Genomic DNA, 21,874 nt, shown 5'->3' on the forward strand with positions numbered 1-21,874 from the left:
AACTCAAGGTTCAGAGTACAGAGCAGCTGTGTGAATGGAAACCTCTGATTAGGTATTGCAAAAAAAAGAAGTTAATGTTTAGCCAGCTTATCTGCTGACAAAACATTGCCAAAGATCTTCCTTAACTTCTGATTTCTAAACACTAGAGAGCATTATTTGGGTATCACAGGGCAATTTTCCACTGGATCTTTCTGAGCTATGCAAGACTATAACAGAAATAGTGTTGAGTATATTTTATTTAGGTTTAGCTTCTCTGTTTTTTGATTCCATTCTTGTCTCCAGTGTTCAATAATGGATATGAGGTACATGTTCTTTCAACATAGAAATGAAGCAGGGAGATGAAAATGGTGTAAAGTATTTTCAATTGCTGAAATCTTGTGAATGTGAGATTTAAAAACAGCAGTTAAATAGTTCTGAGCAAATAAATGAAAAATCTGCTGAAGACTGAGTTAGTAGATGAGAGCATGCACTGCTGCAGTCAGCCCAGCAGCCCTGCATACAAACAACAGAGCTCTCTTTTGTGTTTGAAATGCATCACTGCTAGGGGATGTGCAGCACCCTCATGTTGAATTCTGATACTCCCTCATTGATCTTGAAGACAGTGGAGGAGCTGGAAGAGGCTGGAACATGCTGTTTTACACCTGCCCTGCAGTGGAAGTGACACTATGCTATTTATCTATGGTATGCACACTTTTTGTCCCTGCTGGGATCTGCCAGGACAGCATGTCTGGCAAGGGGTCCCCATTTGCTTGTCTTTGCCATCACTCCTCTTTGAACTTCTTCCAGGGATTTCTTTACATGAAGGACTGATCTGTGCCAGAGCTAGGCATGCAAGGCTAAGTGCTTTCCCATGCTGCCTGCTAAGCCACAGCACTAAGCCAAGGTATCAGAAACATTGCACAAAGTCGTTTTGTGTTAAGCAGATTTTTTATTGAATCTCCAGTTACTGTATTTTTTTATTTTGTTGTCATCCCTTTTGCCCATCTCATGTTGCAATTTCAGTCTTCTAGGACTTCTTGCAGAAATAGAGTTGGCTCAAAAACTTAGCCGTGTCGATTTGCAAAAATCACTTCTTGCTTCTGAATAAGCTGATTGGACCTATCATACAGGGCTAAACAAGAAAGTGGATTCATTCTTTTAATTTGCAGGCATGGAAAATAAATAAATAAATGCTATTTACCTGAAGTAAAAGTGAATTGACTCAACTATGCATTTGCCAAAAGTTGCATCAGTGTGAGATTTCACAGAACAAACATCAATGAATAAAGTCCTTATTTGTTCTGCTATTCCTGGTGTCACTGAAAAAACTTTCTAGGGCATTGCCCATCCCTGATAGCTGTCAACTCAGGTGCCCAGAAGACTTTTTAGGACCATGGTTATTTTCTCTGGGGTATTTCTTGAGTGGGGTTCATGGTGAAAAGGTGTCTGGGGCGTCAGGTTGCTCAGGACATCCCTGGGTACCAGCCCTGCTCAGTTGTTCCCAACAGCATCCACAGGAATGGACTTTTGGTTCTGTTTCTACTTACTGGTTGATTTTTGTGTACTCGAGTGATGACTGAGGAAGAATCAGAAGGCAACTTGCGGAGGTACAGCTGGTTTTGCCATTTTTGCAGTTGTCCATGGACAACCTGACAGGCTGCCTATGTGCTGTTTTGACTATGAATACTGTCTGTTTAGACAGCGCCCTCCTACTGCTTCCCAGTGCTCTTTCATCTGTCCAAGCCCTCCTCTTTCTTCTCTGCTGCAGTTCCTGAAAGGGGAAAGTGCCTTTGCTCTGCGCTTGCTCACTGCTTGGCACTGTGGTTCCCAGTGTGCAACAAAAGACTGCCAGATCCTGCAATAATAATATTAGCTGACTCTTACTGCTGCCATTGCTGGGGCAAGAGAAGTTGCAGCCTAGAAGTCTTAACTCGACTGCTGTATTCTGTCATTAACAGAGACATAATGAGAGCAAAGAAATAAGGTACATGGATCTGATACGCTTACCCGGCCCAAGAACCAGAGTGTCATGGGCCTTGACCAGGGTTTGTAGATGTCACAGCAGTACAAAGACATGGCAGAGGTAGCAATGTACAAAAGCATTCTTGAAGAGGAAGACAACTTTCTTTGAGGAAAAAGGGGGGTTCCCTTACAATCTGCCTCAGATGTAAATGAGCTATGAAAAAGAAGGCAACATATTAAGGGAATGTCATTCGATCACAACTAAATGATGCACACCCCCACCTGGATGGTAAGACATTCCTCACTGATGTTAAATATTTGTATTCTTTCAGGTGTATATACCGTCCACCATTAGCAGTACGAGCAAAGAGAGCATATGTCAGGAGTTGTTATGCTTAACGCATATATTTTGAATAAAACTACTCTGTGTCTTTGAAGGGACACTGCATCTTGCTTTAATAGAGTAGGTATAAGCCCACTACAGACATGACAGTTCTAACTACTTTGGTGATGGAAACAAAACAAGAAGTAATGGTTTTATCCCCTTTTCTTGTGAAGAGATAGAGCATTAAGGAATTCAACAAAGTTAATTTAAATTTAAGAAAATCAACTGGAAAAAATAATCAAAGGAAGTCAATAAAGGAGATAAATAGAGGAAAGGCATACCAGACTCCAGAAAAATCCAAAAGGTGCTCTGAGAAGTTTATGGCAGTATAGATTCCTTCATAACATAGCCATAGTCTGAAAAAAACCAATAGTATTTCAGCCATTTCCACTGCCATCTTGGTGAAAGCTCCTCCTATAAGTGTTTGTAGGGAAACATTGGGCACAAACACATTTGAAGATAAATCCAGGATCTGTGCTTGAGTCTCTGATAACAAGGTTTGACCTTCAAAAATGCTAAACCTCATTTAGACCTGCTAGAGTAACGAGCATTGGAAAATGAGGTCAGTTCCCTCTACAGTCAGTTGTGTCATAGGGTGCAAAAGCTAAGCTACTCCTCTCTCACAAAGGTATGTCCTGGAGTTTCATTGCATTTTACCTGGAAGAAAGGCAGCCATCAAAACAGAGTTTTATCCAAAATTAATGTTTGGATAAAATTAAAGTAACAATATACGCAGTGGAAGGCTCTCCTGCCCTGAAATGTATGGAAAAGATTCTTTACATTTGAAACATCCTGTTTAAGTGTTTTTTAAGTAAAAAATTTAACCATTTGCTGTATCATGCTGGTTAGGTACTATAGTAGCAGTTAGAGGGAAAGTGTTGAGTACCCCTATACCAGCTTAGCAACAATGTTTTTAGGGAGGTGGTGAGAGGGCACAGTCAGAGATATGGGTGTTTACTGCCAAGAGGGTGCCTTTTGGAGGGCAGTGGGAAGGGGATAGCAGATCATAGACGACATATGACTTCCTCCCAAAAATAAAAGAAAAAATAGCAGTGAAAGACCTTTGAAAAACGTAATGCAGAAGGCAGGAGAGGAAGAGCATTTGACTTGGCTTCTGATATTTCAACTCTCTGCCTTGACATGAGATAGAGAAAAATTGTAAAGGCCTAAAAATTCCCACAAGTTGAGAAAAAAATTGTGCCCCAGTATAGTTATTAACATCTCTTTGTCATAAACTCAGTTCAGTGCCCCATGTCTGCAATGGCAGCCAGTGCTTGCCACGGCCCGAAGGAGAAAGGAATAGGGACACAACACTGCACAGAGGGTTCTGACACAGTAGAAGGTCAGGGTGTAATGCCCACTTTATTGAAGGAGAACAAGGACTTATATAGGGTTAGGGTAAGGGGAGGTCTAGTAACTGAGGCAGAGCATGAGATTGACATCTCAGGAGAATATGGGATTGGGGAATGAGGGAAAGGTAGGAGGAACTTGGGAGTATCTAGGGGAAGGGGACCAATGGGAGCTCACTCCGCACTGCGGCACCCGTCAGCTAATCAGTGTGGGATGAACGGGAAAGCAGGGGAGGACAAGGTGGTAAACAACTTTTGATGGGAAAATGTGAGGGCAAGTCCAGACAAGACCTGAACAATACAAACCAAAGGGATTAACATAGGAATATATGTGGGGGTACATTGAACATGATACAAAACTGGGAAATAACATGAAAGTCCGTAAATTATTAGCTCCTTCAGGTTCCATATAAGTCTCTCCAGGCTTTGAATCTCTCCCAGTCACGTTCCTCCTCAAGTTCTGGCATTATAACTTTTTAATGCTTCATGCCGGGCTGGTCCAAACCCTATTCTAAAACCTACCCTTGGAGAAGAGGCACAGGTGGTGGCAGATGGGGTAGTATGGGGAAGAGCACACCCTGCCAGCCAGCCTTGCTCAGCCCACACCCACTCCGGCTATCACTAGAGCTATTAGAGCTTTCTATGGGTAGACTTAGGAATGAGCCTTGTATGCCTACAGATAATAAGTGGTGGTCAGTACAAACAGATACTTCCACATTAGATAATGTTCAGGACATCCCAGAAAAATGCAGTCTGAGACTTATGTCCAGGAGCACTGAAGAAATTAATGAGGAAAACATTAATGTCATTTAATTATACATCCTGTTGAATGTAAATTTCTGTTCAGTATATAAAGATTTAAAACTATCTTTAGTGGATATAGGATCTAAATTGGAAGTGATGGTGCTGATATAATGATCTGATAAAATGAAAAATCTAAAATGTTTTATTTTTCTTGTCTTCAACAAGGACTTTCCTATATATTAATGTAGCTGCAGACCATGAGCCTTGTGCACTTCAAGGACTTTCTTTACTGAAAAGGCTGGTTTATAACTCTCCACACAGAGAAATCAAGCAAAACCTTAAGGAAGCTGACAGTGATAGCGTACAAGCATAAAACAACAGAGTGACAAAGCAGTAACTACTGAAGGTTAACAGGGGCTTAAGGGGACACTGGACAAGTACCCAGGGAAAAACAAATAGGCAGAGGCCCATCTAAGTTAGGATGTCCCCAAGGCTGCAGTAGTTCAGGCTGAGAGAGTGCTTGGGGCAATATCATATGGCCTGACACTCCTTCATAGGCACTGCTCCCATCAATATTTTTTCAACCTATCCTTAGCAAAAATAATTGTTTCCTCTCCTAATTTTCCCCAAAAAAGAACAGAAAAACAGAGGAAACAAATTAAAGGAAACAAATTTGGGATTAAATCAAGGGATCTCAGCATGGAAAAAGTTTCTGGTTAAAGATGTTCTCCTGCAATATGGAAGCCCCAGCTGAAAATGCTTCCTCGCTGTTTGGTAAAGAACTTGAACCCTGAATCCACCACAGACAAGAATGGGAGCCCCACCTTGTGTGATTCTTTCTGCTATGGTCTTCACAATGAACATCAAATGCCTCCAGTAAATTTTGCTGCAGAAGTGGCAAATTGTGGTAACCCCAAAACCTTCTACTGGACATAAAATACCCATCCCTATCTGCCCTTCCGCTAGTAGTGATCTGATGCATCTGACTTCACAGAAACAGGTAACTTGAATGAAGTTTTTTATTTCCCCCTGTGAAACCACACCATGAGATTGCAGGCTCTCTGTGTCTTCCTTGCATTGTCCAGGACAGTTGCTGTGATTACGTTGTCCATGTCTCTGGTCCCTAGGAGTCTGAGCACCAGATTTTATTAGAAGCACACTGGAAGACTGCAATGAAAGATTACACTTCTGCAATGTAGACAGGCCTGTTAGAAAAGTAATTTGTTTTTATTGCCTTTGAATTTTCCCACCTGTATTAGAAGTGACCACATGATATTTTGGTCAGCTGGTTATGGTATCTTTGCTTTCCCAGATTTTAATCCAGATTGGGTCAAATACACCTTGGAGAAAACCTTTCCTGTGATATGGCTGCTTTTACTTATGATATTGCCATAGTCCACTCATCCCATCTCACCAGTCTTCAGAGGAAGATCATGCCTCACTCTCATTGTTCATTCTCCCAGCAGAACAACTGGTATGGACACTTGTAATTTTTTCTTTTAGATAGCTTGTTCTCAGACTCTTTCTCACTGCTGTCTTGAAATTGCCTCGTAACTACCTCAATTGGTGTTTTCTGTGCCACACAGTTGTTTGTATTTCTTTCAAGATGATGAAGTAGTGTTTTTGATCATCTGTCATGCCTTGTGTCACAATATCCCTTTGGAAAAGAAGCCAGCTAGGTACATCTCAGTATCCTGAAGCGTATTTTGTATAGGTTACGGCTCTGCAATATCAACAGCATGTGATAAAACTTTCCAAAAGCTTCCAATAATGTGTTTTTTAAAAGCTAATTGTTCATGGTCACCTTCTCTTTGAAGGTTTCCAATGCTTGGACTAACTGAACATATTTCTCATGTACTTTTCACATGTATGTGGTCCTGCAAGACCCTCTTTCAGCGCGACATTCAACACAGAAGGCACCTACTGCCACTTCTGATGTAGGTGTCTTTTCTGTCACATTTTTCTATACAGATTCCAATGTTCTGGGGTAGGTAATTAGTCTCTGAGGTATGGGATAGTTGTGACACATTAAATTACCCATATAACTCATTTGTGTAATAGTAACCACGAACGTTTACTTTCACCGAAAGTCTCTAGGGGAAAGAAGCGTAGCTAGTTTACCAGTGCTAATAGTCTGTAAACCAACTGAATCCATTTAATGTGGATTTGAGTTTCCTTAATTCTGCCTTCCCAAGGCCAGGTCACAGACATTATGTGGTCAGTGGCTCAGTGTCACCACTTCCAACTGCAGTTCTGTATCCCTGAATGTTCACAGAAGACAGCGGGGATTTCTATCATGATTTTCATCAACCTTCCCCTAGCTATTGCATCTGTACTGCCAGAACATCATCTGCTATGATTCAACTTCCTAGAAATCTTGCTTATATGTTTTTCTGGTAACACTGGAAGTTGTCCTTAGTTTTTACCCCAAAAGTCATTCTTTTCCATTTCTGTCAATCTACTGACATCCCAAATATGGTGAAGTAGCTTCAATGCCATTTATTAATATCCATTGTTGGCACTGGCTGCCAACATGTTTTGCTGTTTTCAACTCAGTTTATATGTGTCCTTTTGAGGACCTTTGATGTTGAGCTCTTTTTAGTGCTTTGTTTGAAGCATTAGGGGTCTCTGGCAAATAGCTTGCCTGATTTCTAAGGAAGTATCATGCTACTCATCCGATGGTTGGCTTCTGTGACAATACAATATGCTTTTCCACTCTCTTTGTGGCTCCCACTGTTAGTTGTTTTATTTGTGTAATGGAATTGATTTTCTAGGAGTCAGCTCCTATAATAACCAAACTGTTTTATCTGTGATCACACGTGAGAGGTCTGGAAGGCATTCTTGTCCATAAAAATCCCCCAAAACACAACAGTCATTTACTAACCTTCTGACTGCCTTGATGGAACAGATTTAGTTCCTCCTGCTATACCTTGAGTTTGCCACTTGTCTGTGAGAAGAATATTTCTTTTGGATTTGCTAGGGTAATATATTTTAATAAAAGCAGAGATTTTTTTTCTCTTTTTCCTCTACCTGAGATCCCAGCCTTCCTCTTTCTGTGTACTCTGCTTTTGAGAAGAAACTGTGGGAGCTGAACCTGTTTAGTCTAGAGAAGAGAAAACTGAGAGGGGATCTCATTAATGCATATAAATATCTCAAAGGCAGGTGCCAAGAGGATGGTGCCAGACCCTTTTCAGTGGTGCCCAGCAACAGGACAAGGAGCAATGGCCACAAACTACAGCATAAGAAGTTCCATTCAATATGAGGAAGAACGTTTTTCCATGGAGGGTGGCAGAGCACTGGAACAGGCTGCCCAGGGAGGTTGTGGAGTCTCTGTCTCTGGAGACATTCAGAACCCACCTGGACATGTTCCTGGGTAACCTGCTCTAGGTGACCCTGCCTTGGCAGGGGGGCTGGACTAGATGGTCTCCAGAGGACCTTTCCAACCCTAATTATTCTGTGGTTCTAGTTTACCCATAGTTTTGACCCTTTTCTTGCATCTGCTAGCACACCAAGTTCTACAGACATCTTCTGCTCATTTTTGTGGTTTGTGGTTTGTAGTTTCTTTTGTGCTGCACTGAGCTCTTGTGTGCGCAAGTGTTCACTCCTTGGACCCCTGCTTGTTTCTGTGGTTGTCTTCTTTTGTTTTCCTTTTTTGTACACTTCTTCTCCTCAGCATTCAGAGCATTCTCTCCGCAGCTTGTATCCACTGTATTGGGGCATGCTTTCCCTGTTTACATATGCTAAAATGCCATTCTGTTTTCTGGCAGAAGCCTCTTTGCCTATCCTGTCTTTGCTCTGTCTTAATGGAAGGTGGTTCACTAGACTTGCCCAAGTCTTTGTGGAGCTATATGGCTACTTGGCTCATTTTTCTTTGACCATTCTGGTCATGAATCTAGATTCAACTTTTATAGTTGCTCTTTGCTTAAGTCAGTCTTTCTTCCTGCATTATGATTTGATTTGTCTTTTGTTCTCTTTCTTTGTGAGTACTCAGTACTCACACTCAAAAGACTGATTATTGGTTTATGTCTTTGGAGAGTTGGTTGTCTTTTTTGAGGATTTTTAGGATCTTGGATGGAGCCTCCTAATCTGTCATTGCTGGATGCAACTGATGCAGGTGATGGCCTGCATGATGACCATGCTAATACTATAGCTAGTTCTGAATTTCGCTCTTTTTTTTTTTTTAAGCCAGCCTCTTGCAATCTTCTAGTTGTTCCATCCCTTTTAAAGAGCATCTGCTTGGAAACCGGATATTGGTCACAACCACAAGAGTGTATTCCTTGTTTGAGGAGGATTGTTTTCAATGTTGTGAACGCTTTGGAGCATTTTTCCTGTCCCTGATTTATGTACTCTATTGGGAAGCCTTCTGTCATCGTCAGCTGTACTTTCCTGAAAAACGGATATGCCTAAGTAAAGACCACAGATCACCTTCTCCTTCACCTGAGGGACTGAGTGCCAAATTGCTATAGCTTTATAAAGGAATGGATAATGACTGCACCATCTTCTCTTAGGACAAAATCTATAGGGAAAATTACAGGTGTTGTTACAAACACTACAATATGGTCCAACCTACTCAAAACTGGGTTGCTTTATGCTGTCAATATTTAACAATGCCTCACAAGAAAACTGTTTTGCCTCTTTGCTACAGTATTGTCCATGTACAAGCTGTCTCCATGGTCTGTATTACAAATACTGGAGACAACATGACACAACAGATTTGTCTGTAGTGTTCTGTTAGAACTACTATGCATTATGCTTAAAGATATGCTAAAAATAATAAAAAAGCCAGTATAAAGTGCATCTGTCTGGCAAAAGCCAGTGAGCCTTCTGTAAGAAATGCTTCCCATTTTGAAAATTGTTCATTCCCAGTGCAAAAATGTGTTTTACAGAAATTCTTTCCCAAATATCTGTGATAAATCATGTTGCGATTAGAGTGATGTAGTCATATTCACATATGATGTAGTCTATTCCACGTAGGGAATTCCACCTCCCTTTCATCTGGGTAGCAAAATGTTAAGGCTGCCACGCTGCTACACATATGCGGTGTGACATTCCTAAACTGCAGGGTTTAAGTAACTATTTAAAAACATGCAATTCTTCCTTCTTTGGCCCTGAACCCAGGGTGCTGCTGGTCCACTAAGGCAGCAGGCTTGGGGGTGTGAAGAAATAAGACAGGTTCTATGGAATGAACAACTCAACAGAGCGTCTCAAAGAAACTCTGCTCTTTCGCCTGTCTGAAACCTCCGAATACCAGGAGTCTCTCATGTGCTCTGCACACAACTTTTCTGATAGCACCCATTTTCTTCTTGATCTGTTGCCAAAAGACCGAGGAGAAAAAAGGCTCCAGGCCAATTTATTATAGACATATGATAAGAAGAGCAGAAGTTTTAATGAGTGCTTGGCCCGCAGGAATACAAACCACCGCGTGCATGTTCGGGCACAGGTTCTACAATTTCATAATGATGTCCATCCAACCCCCTTTGACCAGCCCCCAGTTCTGTCCCGTTCTGGCCCCCGGCACACCCCCTCAGGAATTGAGTCTGGGGGAGTTTGGGACCCCTCTTTCATCATCTTCGTCCTCCTCGGAGCACATTCAGTCCTTAGAGGCCCTCCAAAGTTTCAGGCTTGAAGGTCACTTTTGCTCATGTTTACATCTCCTGGTGCAGATGTTAAGGTGTTTTCTGCAATTCCACCTTGAAAAGAAGACTAAACAGCTAACGGAATTTTGAGGGATTGATATGGGACGGGGTTTGGTATGTGCAACCATTAAGCTACTGCTGCTACTTTTACTGGAAAATACTGGTAAGAGACATAATACAGTGAGACAGTAAAAGAATGCATGTTAATCATGCTGGTAGAAACCTCAGTGTGGATACCTGAGTTATGTGCTGCTGTAGTTACTTCCACTGGAAATACCGATACATTAAAATCTATGTCCACTACATATCTACTTCTAAAATCTATAAAAATTAAAAAATAAAAAAAAAAAAATCAAAAACTCTGAGGCATCAGTCTGAACTTCTTGGCTTCTGACAGCAGCCCTAGCCTTTCAGACAAACGCAGCTGTAATCTGGTGTAACCTTACTGGTTTCTAGTGAACCAACTCCCGTGGGCAAGCTTCCTACATAGCACCAGAGCTAGTGAGCATATAAGCATGTTTGTGGGAGACTGCAGTGTACAGCTACCCACTACAACAGAGAGGTTTCCTGTGTTGGTTAGTGCTTGCTTTAAGTTAATGTTATTTTCATTATTTTGTGTCATGACACTGTTGGCATGGCTGCTCATGAAGTAGAAGGTAGAACAGCTTCCCACCAACCTCCATCATCCTTGTCAGAGAAAGAGGTACATGATGGAAGAAACCTTACTTAGCCTCCTAACACTGTTTAGTTTGTGCTGGAGACTCTTGACATTCACCCTATGCTCAACATGAGGAAAAAGCACAATGATATTCAGGACATTCCTGTGCCTGTAAAATATTTCATATAGTCTATAGCCTAGACTCTAAATGCCAGGCAAATTTTAGTAATATCTCTACTGCTTTTACATACTGATCCCTCAAACTACCTTGTGAAGAAAATAAAAATTACTGTAAAGAATATTGGAAATTACAGTTAAGCCTCAGGAGCTGTTGCTGGAGGCTTGGAGATGGGCTTATCTTCTGACTCATAACCCAAACAAGTTCCTCTGTGTGCATTCTGCATGGAAATAGGTGAGAATGCTCTGGAGGAACAGAGCCAGTAAGAGCAGTACTGAAAGTAGGTAAGGTCAGACCAATTCTGGTAATAATGGCTAATTAGTAAATCATCAATGGAGTTTTTCAATAACATAGGCTCCATCCGCATCAGAAAAAGGAAAGACAGAGTGTACCAAGCACCTGAGCAGCTGGAAAAACCCAGAAGAGACGAAGTCAGCACACTGAAGAACTACCTTTACTTAACCATTGAAGGCCTGCGTATGAGACCAACCTAAGAAACCTACAGTTTTATTCAAACAGCTTTTTTTTCACTGCTGGAGACTAAAAAGACTGCGCGGAAAAGGAGAAAACTTATGAAAAGGCCACAGCTGGTCTTAGACTAGGGTTTAGATGGAAAGCTAATGTTCCAGAAAAAGCTATAGCTTCACTTTAAAAAGATTTTCAAGACAGAAGTGAAAGATCATTGAAGTGTTTGGAAATGAAAGTATACCATATTACGTTGGACTGAAGAGGAGGAATATTAATGTCATTGTCTGGACAATGAGGTCCATATCAGATTTGGCAACAAACATTTTTGAGACTAAAAATGTAGTACTATAGGAGTATTTCCAACAAAAGTAAAAGTGAACAAAGGAATAATCAACAACTGTATATCACTCATGTTTGCCTTTTTGCATGTCAACAGATCCGACTTTTCACAGTGAGAAAGAGTAGGACTGAAAATAACAACATTTCTCTTGCTTTAGAATGCAGTGGAATTTTTATGAAGGCCTTGAATGTAAGTCCTCCCTGTAAGAGCTGAGATGTAGCTTCTTAGACCTGTGGTTGTAAAGCAAGAATAAAAGACAATATTTAGTCATCTGCTAAGTGGTTATTTTTCAGCACCCATGGGGTAGAGACCACAGTGAGGAGAGGCTGATTGCCTTGTGATACTGACTGCTGAGAGCACTTCAGCACTGCAGACATGAGGGTGGTGCACAGCACTGTGAAGAGACTCTGTGCTGTAATATTTCTAGCCCAGAGACAAGGGTGACTCTTCTTACCTTTCACGTCATTGCCAATGGCATGATAGTTCTGCTATGAAGGTTCTGCTTCTGGATCAGGATCCCCATGATCCAGCAAAGCTCTGTTCTAATGGATAGCAAAAGACTGTCCCTTCTCTTCAGAATTTCCATTTCTTTTTCATTAGAAATGCAAGCTAGAAAATTCTGAAGTTTATGGAGGCCAGAATGAGTGAAGAGGTGAGAATGAAATAGTGAAATTATGTAGGGCAAAACCAGCTCAGTATGAACAGGTGGGAGTGATGGGATTTGAAGACATCCTTTTTCACTGATCTGTCATTGTAGGGGTTGTTTTGCTTTAATTAACACCTAGGTAACATCACTTATTAATTAACAGATGAAATAAGGAAACATTTGTTAAAAAAAGAGTTTTCGTGCATTTCCACTCAAACTGCTAAAAGCTCCTGAGACTCCCTCTTCTACTCCAGCAAACCCAGAAGAGCGGAATGCAACCTCTAGTACATTTAGTGCAGACCTTTTTTCTGGCTGCCGCCTGGTTCTCCTCCTCCTCTACTTACCTATAATGATGCTACAAAACATGACCTCTCCCCCAAAAGTGATAGGGCACCTCAAAACAATCTAAATCAAATAGATGTTATTTACAGTAGTCGTGGTGTGCATTTTTTGTTATAAAATGGGAAATGGTCAAACCCATATTTAACAGAGAAACATGAATTTGGAGGGATTATTTGACAGTATTGATTTGATGTTGATCGATAGCAGAGTTGGCAGGAAGGAGTTTTTTTGATTAAAGATTTTCAGGGAAAAATTGACTTGTGAACATTGTCCCAACCTTAGCAGTCTACGCTGTTGTTTCAAACAACTAGTGTGAAGGAAAATTGTCATTCCCATATTGCAAAGCAGCAAGCCAAGATCTTGATGAGAGGGGCTTTCTTTCAGAGCATCAGGGATGAGGATATTTGTCTGGGTAGCAGTTGACCTAGCCAGCTACAGGGTCTTGCCTGTGATGTGTGGTCCACCCTGGATCCCTAGGCTTTCCAGTTGTAAGCACCTCCTGTCCTTGGGCCCTTCTGAGGAGGTGCTCAGCAGCAGGTGAAAGCAGGTGATGTGGTGACCACTCTCTCTTCCTTCTTTTCACACATTCTTTATATTCAGTAAGCTCAGAGTATGTGTGTGACAAAGAGCTGCAAAGTGAACTGAGTAGGAGGATGCAAATTTTGTGAATTCCAGTAAGATTTAGTCATGACTTTCTCCCTGGACAGCACTATCATTTGCTTGTCTACCTGCTAGCAAAAATATGTTCAAATTTATTGGAAAATCAGGTGCAGAAGAACATACCCTGTCAAATGACAAGCCGGGAGCAATAGCAGTACCTGACAGTTGAGTTCTGATGATTACAGAGACATTTAGGCTACATCTATGCAGCCTTTATGATCCGTGAAGGGAGCCTCCCATCAGCTGGTGAGGAATGACTCATGCTAATGCTCTTTGTGATCAGCTCCCTGGAGCAGAGAGACTGCAGCAAAACTCAGAACAAGCCTTGTCAGGGTCGCAGTCGCAAAGCCCTTCATATTCATTCACCAATGTGCCTGTGAGCTTCACTCCTCATCAGTGCTGCACTCTGTGCAGGGCCACAGCAGAGCACACCAAAAAGAGGCAGCACACCTTCATCCTTGCTCCCTGGCAAAGCTAATGTTTGACCATTTCCTGCCTCACTTGCATCCACAACTTCTTGGAACATGATGGCAGAGCCCTTTCACTGGGATGGCCTCAGACTGAGATGGCTCAACTGAGATGGGACAGGCCTGGATGAGGGGTACCACCACATTGGGCGTAGCTCTGGCTTCCACATCTGCAAACCTCACCTGTTTTTAGCTATCCCCAACACAGCCACACTTGCTAAAAACCCCTCATTTTTGATTGCAACCTCTGGTGGTCTTTTCCCTGTATAGGGAAGGTTTGGGGTTGTGTACACCAGTGTCTGTTACTGTTGGGACTAACCATGTGAGATTGCCAACCTAGGATGCAAAATTTAGTAGGATGGAAGGCCACCTCTAAGGTGGGAACTGGGAGTCCAATTGGAGCAACACGTTTAAAAGTCACTCCCATAGAAGAGGCATCACACTTAATGGAGCCTTAATGGATATAAGACTTAATGGATATAAAGATTGAAAAAATACATTGTGGTCACACAGGGGATAGATGTTTATGATGCTACTCTGGCACAGTCAGGGTTTTTGGGGAGGAGCTGCTGATAAGCTCCATGTCCATGCTGCAGTCACTGGGCCATAGCAGGAGAGTGCTAAATGGTTTATACAAGCTCAGTCACAAGGACCATTCAGGAAACCTGCCTCTCAGATGGGAGGCAAGTGCCTATTGTCATCTATGCATGTGTAGCTGCCATAGCAACAAATAACCCCCAAGCCTGGCTCACCCAGCATCAGTTCATTTGCACCCAGAGATTTGATCACCCTCTGTAACACCTTCTCATCAGAGTCATGAGGGATAAGGTGTCAATGGTGAGGTGACCATTCCTCTAGTTCCTCATCTTTAGTGATGAGGACATGGAGATGGCAACTGGGCTGCCTGATCTGTTGAGCTCAAGACAGAGCCCAAGGCCCAGACAAGAGGGACATTGAACACAGTTCTGGAAAGGTGGGACAGTGAAGACCTTCTCACCACAGACTCAGTACTGCTTGCACACTTATGTAAAGATGTACCAAACCTTTTGGTGGCATCTCTGGCCTTAGAAAACGCTTCATTAAACTTCTGGAATACAAGTTAATTGTCGCAGCTCAGCACATTAGTTGTACTTTGTTGTGCCAAGCTGGCTGTACCATCTTGTGGGAGGTGCCTGGTCCATAGAGTCTTGAGGGCATCTGAGATGCCAAAGCCTAAGCTTGGCCCTCTGTGCCCCTGCAACATGCTAGCTGTTGTTAGGGTACCGGTTTAAGATAAGACAGATGCATTTAAAAGAAAGAGCCTTGACAACCTGCAAGAATAGTGGTTTTGTCTCAGGAAAGCAGCACTGTGTCATGCATGCATGGGATGTGGAGGAGCCCATGGTAGGTAGGTAGGTAGGTAGATAGTGGTGAAAGACTGGCAAGCTGAGCAATGAACCCTTGTACAGCTTCACATCCTCATTGGCTGTGTGGAACAGATCCTGAAGAGAAGTTCTCACCCTACCAAAAAAGACTGAGAAAATTGGAGCTGTTCAGCCTGGAGAAGAGAATGTTTTGTGGAGACCTCATAAAAACCCTTCAGTATCTGAAGGGGGTATATGGGGAAGCCAGAGAGGGACTCTTATGTAGTGAAAGGACAAGGAGTTGAAAGAGGGGGAAATTAGGTTAGATATTAGGAAGAAATTTTTCACTGTGAGAGTCGTTAAACGTTGGAACAGGTTACCCAGTGAGGCTGATGCCTCAATCCTGGCAGTGTTCAAACCTAGGTTCACTTGAGCAACCTGGTCTAGTGGGAGGCGTCCCTGCCTATGGGACTAGATGATTTTTAAGGTCCATTCCAACCCCTTAACATCTTGTGATTCTATTCATCAACTCTGGGTTTCCTCTGGAGAGGAATTAGTTGGTCCATGACTCAAAGAAGGTCAGTAGCCAGCTAGCATAATGGCAGTGCTGGAGTGACTAAGGTCCATAGGAACCCATGGAGAAGTGCCTCTGGTATCCTTCATTCCCCTTGAAAATACAGAGTCCCTCACAAGCTAATGCCTTTATTGGGAAAAAAGTTTAGCTATTCTTGCTTTGAACATATATGTGTGACGAATGGGATGGAAATATTCCTCAAGACAATGTATATATATGGTTTTCTTGTCCTGGGAAGTCAGCAAAAAGCTGCCCCACTCTGTGTTCAGCTGGGAATTTCCAGGATGAGAGCTTTCCTTTTCCTGGCTCTCTAATGAGTCTGCTCCATGAGTTCATAATTTCCTCCCTTACTCATCTTGATTCCTGCCCCTTTGGCACCAAAGGTGCTCATTAACCTCCTCTGCACTTACAGGTGCTGCTGGGGTGGTTCAGCAGAACTGCTGCTTAACCAGCTAACTGTTCAGGCTTCCTGGAACTTGATTAAATTCCCAGAAATCCAGGTGGCTGACATAGCGTGACTAAACATGACACTAGTCACAGACTCTCCTGGGGCCGCTTCCCATCTCCTGCTCTTTACTTTCCTGTAATCCCCTATCTGATTTCTTCCCATTGTTTCACTCACAGCATTGAGAGCTGCTCAGTAGCTGTACCTGAAGGCTATCCAATGCTACATAGCAAGCTGCCTTTCTCCCATGATGATTAAAACAGGCTCCTGCGCTCAATGAGTCATTTTCTGACACTATACTCTTGGCTGTATTTGTTATATTGGAGGATATTGTTCAGAACCACAAACTGTATGTGCCAACCACTACATTTTAAAACAAAGTAAGTACAAGATATTCAAATGCAAGAACAGTAACTTTTTTTTAAGAAAAGCCTACCTGGAAAATTTTACTTCTTAAGGGACTTGTAGTAAAACTCAGCTGCTGGGTAGGAAGTGCAGATGGAATTTTCTGAGTCATTATTGAGACAGTTTAGCAGAATAATGAGAATGTGTCAGAGCACTTTATCATATAAAAGAGAGATAAAACTGAGATCTTGATCACATGTTACTTGTTAGTTTTGATTTTTAAATTGTAAATATTTTTCTTGTGTGAAGTGAGTAGATTTTTTTTAATTGCTTTCCCCTTGTTTCTGGCAGAACCCACATCTTAGCCTAGGTTTATAAGAAATAAGATAAGGGAAGTATTGCATGCAACACCATTGCTACCTGCAGCAGGCACCTTAACAATTTTCACCACAGGAAGGATACTAAGGCAGCAATGCTGTTCTCTGGTGCACGGTGCACCAGAGGAGATAATGCATTACTGCAGTCGCTGTGAAGTGGCAAATGCTATTTTAATGATGCCCAGCTTGGTGGTTTCCCAAATCAATGTCTTGATGGTTAAACTTATATTACTGAGGACATGTGTATGATGTCATTGAGCTGAGAAAGGGTAATGTCTCTGTCGAAAGGCTTCAGACATACAAATTCGACTGCAATACGGAGAAGACACATGCATCTAGATAATGCTAGAAAAGAGTAATAAAGTAGAGATAGCTAAATGCTCTTTATAGGCGAAATTCCTTCTGCTACTTTTGAGCTTAAGCTGTAAAAGGTCACACTATCACTAATTGAATTGCTTTGTATTGTTCCAATCTACATAATGTACTGTTTACAAATACAGCATCATCCTAAGCACTTTGTGCCATGTGGGCAAACATTCAAATTGTGCTCTTTATTGTACTTGTACATTTTGTAATTAAGAAATTTTGGTATCAGAAAACTGCTGGTCCATTTACAGCTTTACACTCCTATGAATGGACTGCTTGTTACTGTATCATCATTTTATAATCTTTTATTTGTAAAATATGGAACTTGGATAAAAATTAAACAAACAAAAACCCTAAGCAAAGACACACCAAAATGAAAATCAAACACACACAAACAACAAACAAAAAACAACCAACCAACCAACCCAGACAGAAGGGGGGGAAGGAGGGAGGAAGAAACCCAAAATATTCAGTCATGAAATTCACAGCACACAAATCTTGTGGATTTTTGAGAATAAGCAATTTTGCTAGGAAACATGAGAAGGTATAAATTAATATATAGAGAACTGTTTCTTAATTGCATTTTTATACGTTTATTGGTTGAATGGTGACTGGCTGGAAATCACAGTGTTATAGGTTATAAATCTGAGAGAGGAATTTTTTCTTTCCCTGCTTCCCTGTAAGAGAAACAGAGTTTCGAATAGGGAAGGGGGAAGGGAGGTAATTAGCCTGACAAAGGAACTAGCTTGCCAGACTGCATTCCTCGCTGATGGACCATCGGAGAGGCTGGGGAGAGAGGAGGGGGGGCTGGCTCTGTTCTGAGGGGAGAGGGGCATCCCGTGGAGCTCTCTCTCTCGGACAGAGGCAGGGGTCTGCGTGCAGGCATTTGGAGAGAAGGCCCAGAAGCCTGTTTGTCTGGCTTCCCGTCCTGTTCAGCCCTGACTGCTGGCTTCAACTTGCCTGCGAGCTGTTTTTTTGTCTCCAGCCCGGTCCTGCTGTGCTTTCCTCGGAGAGTCTCTGTGCTCGCTGGGAGAAAAGGAGGAGCTTTTTGGGGTGCCATCAACTGAGAACCACAGTGAGTCCTGTTGGGGGGGGGGTGAACTGTTTTTCCTTACCCCTTCCTCCCACAGAGGGAAGGGTCCCCCATTTCCTTCTCGGCTTCTCCCGCAGTCCGGGACCGCCCCTCCCCCCCCCGTGGTGACCGCCAGAGCCCAACAGCGCCCCCTGCCGGCCACGACGAGAACTGCGGGTCCTGCACCTCCAGCGATCCAACAGCGCCCCCTGCAGGCCTCGATTAGGACTGCGCTGAAGGACAGAGAAGTGTTCAGTCAGACCTTTTTTTTTTCTTCTAGGACCACTGTCTAGGGTTTTTTTGTGTTCTGTTACTGTTTTTGCCAACATACATATATCTTTTAATAAAGGGTTGTTATTTCTTCTGGTTTTTTTCCACACTTCCTCAATTAAAGCCCTTTAATTTTGAATTTACAATTGCTGAGAGAGAGGAGTTTGGTCTATCTCATAACTCATCCTCTTTAGCAAACATTCCAGTCTCCTCAGACTGAGACACACAGCAAGGCCACTACAGCTCTAACATACAGGATGCAGTAGATATTGTCCTTGGCTCACTGAGTTTGGTAGTATTTTGCAACAATACTCTTTACAACCAAAATCATCCTCTACAGGGTTGTTACAAACAATTGGCAGTAGAATCCAGATAAGCATCCAGGTGGACTTCTCTAACATTTTTCATTTGCAAACTTTTTAAAAGAGCAATTCTAATTACAGCCAATAGTAAAGTGAGAATACAGAAGTTAAAAATGGAAATATGAAAAATACTTGCAACGTTGTTCGAACCCGATAGCTATTCAACCATTGGTAAAAGACATGGAATATCATCCAAAAAATAATTTTAAGAAAATTTTTCTTCCACGAGACTTTAGTGCTGCACCACACTTAAAATGGATGTTTCGTAAACGATTTCAACTGTCATCTAAAAAACACTGTCTTGTTGACAGCCGAGAGTTTGACATGTGTAAGGCAGCTCAGCCTAACTAGGTGAGAATTCAAAGCCCAAGTCACTCCAGCTCAAAGACAAACGCACGCCATCTGCAAGCATGTGTGTGTATTTTGCTGGCTGCTCATTAACTATAAGTAGCTTCTTGATAATAATAAAAATAATAATAATGCAGAACTCCCACATCAAATACCAATGGTACTCTGAGTGACAAGGAAAGCAAATATTTTATTAAACTTAATATGAGCAGAAACCAACTTGAATTACCCCTTGATCATAGAATGATCAGAGAAATTAGGAAGCACTATTTCATACTGTCTAGTGAACTTATCAGGTACAACTGATAAAAAGCTCTGAGGCTTTCTGTCTAAACGGTTTTGAAAATGTCATTTTTTTCCCCTAAAATGCTTAAATTCTAGGAAAGTTCAGCAGGGCGAGAACAGTTTCAAAAAGAATTTTATAATCTTTCAAATAACATTTTCAAGATAGAATTTGTTTGGAATGCAATTATCTTGTTAACTGAAGATTTTAAAACTTTTATTGCTTTACTTCTATATTTCTTCACAAGTCAGTAGTTGTATACACATACTCCTAGGCAACAAAGCACATATGCAAAGAAAAGATACATGATTTAGAAAGAAATAAACATTATAACAAAAATATTTAAGTTAGGATTCACATGTTAGAGGAAATTTGAACTTGTATTTCTGAACAGAAAGGACAATAAATTTTTTTGCTTAAGTTTCTAAGAAGAAGCAGCTGAACTTCCATCACTCTCAGTTAAGCTGCAGTTCCCAGAGGTCAGGACATTCACTGGCTCTTGCTTTGCTAGCATCACAAGCTCACACAGAGGAAAAGAGAATGTCTGAAATCTTGTTAGTGTTTGAAAATTCATGTATATTCAGTTACCTCTGACTTTCGCACTCACTTTCCACAAGCTCTCCCGTGCTTTAGCTTTGAGCGTCATGAATACTGAGGAACCAGATGGTCACCCTCACCACCACTCACTTCTCTGCAGATGTTAGAATGGCCAGTTACAACTGAAGTACTTGTGAATAGGGAAATCATCTGAAAAGCTGTGTTTCTTAGGACTCAGAAGGATTTTCTGTAGGTCTGATGGCTTTATGCAATTGGCAGTACTTTGTGAGTGGTCTGGTCCTCACAAAACGGTGTATGGGTTTGTGGGGCAGTGACAAAATGATGGCTAATGTGAGCTGAGTGAGTGTGGGTGACAGGCAATAAATCTCTGTAGGGAAATTTGGCACATATATACCTGGCAGGTCTACTGTAATTAAGATTAAATAAAGAAAAAATCACCAAAATATTTAATCTGTACGATACTTACAGGACGGGAAAATCTGAAAAGTCCTTTTCTCTCTCCCCCACAGCTGAAGCCCCAGTACATTTCAACAATCAAAGGGAGAAGAAATATTTTATTTGAAATAAAATATTCGCAGCTTGAACGATCTGTTCTTGCTGTATATTTGAAATTTAGATTCTCTCCTCTGAAATTACTGGATTAAAAAGTGGACCACCATGTATAAACTATTTTTGATGTTAACAGTTTTGCAATGCTAAATAAGCCTACCGATTACTCCCTGGACAAAATAGCTGAAAGTAGTTTTCCACATGTTTCAGTGCTTGCTGTCTGCTCCATTATATATCATTGCATGAAGTAATATGACTTATCTTGATGTGTCAATAACCACACGTAGGAAAAAACCCACCCCCACTACACGGATGGTTCCTGGCCGACAGCAAAAATCCCAGACACCCAGACACTCTGTCACTCCCTTCTCCAACAAGATGGGGAGAGAACAGAGGGTGAGGAGACTCATGGATTGAGATAATGGCTTTTTATTAGGGAAAGCAAAAGCCCTGTGCATAGCAAAGCAAAAAGAGGAATTCATTCACTGCTTCCCATTGGCAGATGGATGTCCTACCACTTCCTGCAAAGCAGGGCTTCAGCAGGTGTAAGGGTTGGGAGGAGACCAACATCATAACCACAAACAGTGTCTCCAGCAGCTATGATGGCTCTGTAGGCAGGACTTATTTAAATCTATTGTAAACCGGTCAGCTGTCCTGGCAAGTGTGGCATGGGAGGGAGATAAAGCCATCAGACAAACCATATTTTTCTGGAATACTTTTCCACATTGGAAGCAGACATATTGGACAAGTAAAAGTTACCCTAACTGATGTGGAATGCAACATAAGACTAAATCATGCTATGGAAAACACTCCCACAAGAGTTGCAAATGGTCACAGAACTATCCATTTCAGCGATTTTATTCCTCATAATGATTTGGGGCAGTGCAAATACAAAATGCCTACCTACTCTGCCTTGTACATACTCCATCCCCAAAGGCAGAAACCACTGGTCAATAACCAGACAACAAGTAGAAATTGCAAGAGTGACCCTGGTTTTTTTACTTCTCACCTGACAAAAGTTATTTTAAATATTCAGGATGGCCCCATATGGCATGATAAGAAGGGGTTAAATGCAGTGTACCTTTGTTTGAAATGCTCTCCCAGGTTAGAGAGCTAAACTGTAAAGCTGAAAGTTTAGTGCTCATTGTTTCCTGACACCATCTGGTAG

The 21,874-nt window shown here is 41.8% G+C and overlaps 1 long non-coding RNA gene across 1 annotated transcript in view; it reads left to right on the forward strand.

Moving 5' to 3' along the window:
- Positions 1-1,339: 1,339 nt before the first annotated feature.
- LOC135407143 (uncharacterized) overlaps positions 1,340-21,874 on the forward strand; it is a 40,739-nt gene continuing 20,204 nt past the window's right edge. Inside the window, exon 1 of the long non-coding RNA XR_010426723.1 lies at positions 1,340-1,595. This is a non-coding gene — a long non-coding RNA (uncharacterized LOC135407143). The remainder of the gene's footprint in view (positions 1,596-21,874) is intronic.

Source organism: Pseudopipra pipra, chromosome Z (genome assembly GCF_036250125.1).
Source record: "Pseudopipra pipra isolate bDixPip1 chromosome Z, bDixPip1.hap1, whole genome shotgun sequence".
Classification (NCBI taxonomy): Eukaryota; Metazoa; Chordata; class Aves; order Passeriformes; family Pipridae; genus Pseudopipra; species Pseudopipra pipra.